The following is a 638-nucleotide window of genomic DNA, read 5'->3' on the forward strand; positions in this document are numbered from 1 at the left end:
GCCTGGGGTCTGCAGGGCAAAGTGGGAGCCAGGGAGAAGGGTGGTTACAGGGGCACCGGGGACTCTCGTGGTCTCCCAGGACTCATCTGGGGTCAGGAAACCTTCCAGAAACACATCACAGCTCTTGAGAGGCTCCAGGCTAAGCTGAGAGATGCGGGCGATAGCCAGTCTCCGGGGCAGCGGTAACAAGCCCCCCGTCGGCTGTTTGAGCGGGGGAGGCGCTGGGGTCTGGGCCGCGGGGGGCCATTTGGAGGTGCATTCACACTGCCTTTTCTCTAAAGCTGGGTGACGGGAGCATGGCTGCTGGTGCGGGCGGTTGTGGGCACGCCCAGGTGTCGGGGGCCTCATGTGCGGCACCTCCGGGGATGGGGGCAGTTGTGGGAGGTGCCCCACAGGATCCACTCGAGAACACAGCCTGGAGAAGCCAGTCCCCTGGGGAGGATGCCAGCCGTGGGGAGAGCCACCCAGACACTCAGGCAGGCTCTCGGGAATGCACACGGAGTCACCTGTGCCTGGGGAAGTGTAGGCCCGAGCCCCGGACCCACAGGGCGGAGGCGCTGGAATTCCGCAGGCCTCGGGCCAGGGAGGTGTGGCAAGGCCTTTGGGGATCAGGCTCCATGTCCTGCTCTGTCCCTGAT

At 65.5% G+C, this 638-nt stretch overlaps 1 protein-coding gene across 1 annotated transcript in view; it reads right to left on the reverse strand.

Moving 5' to 3' along the window:
• Positions 1–638, reverse strand: part of TMEM255B (transmembrane protein 255B) — a 15420-nt gene that overhangs the window by 897 nt on the left and 13885 nt on the right. The gene's annotated exons all lie outside the window — the stretch shown is intronic.

This window comes from Bison bison, unplaced genomic scaffold (assembly GCF_000754665.1).
Source record: "Bison bison bison isolate TAMUID 2011002044 unplaced genomic scaffold, Bison_UMD1.0 scf7180017864527, whole genome shotgun sequence".
NCBI classification, from domain to species: Eukaryota; Metazoa; Chordata; class Mammalia; order Artiodactyla; family Bovidae; genus Bison; species Bison bison.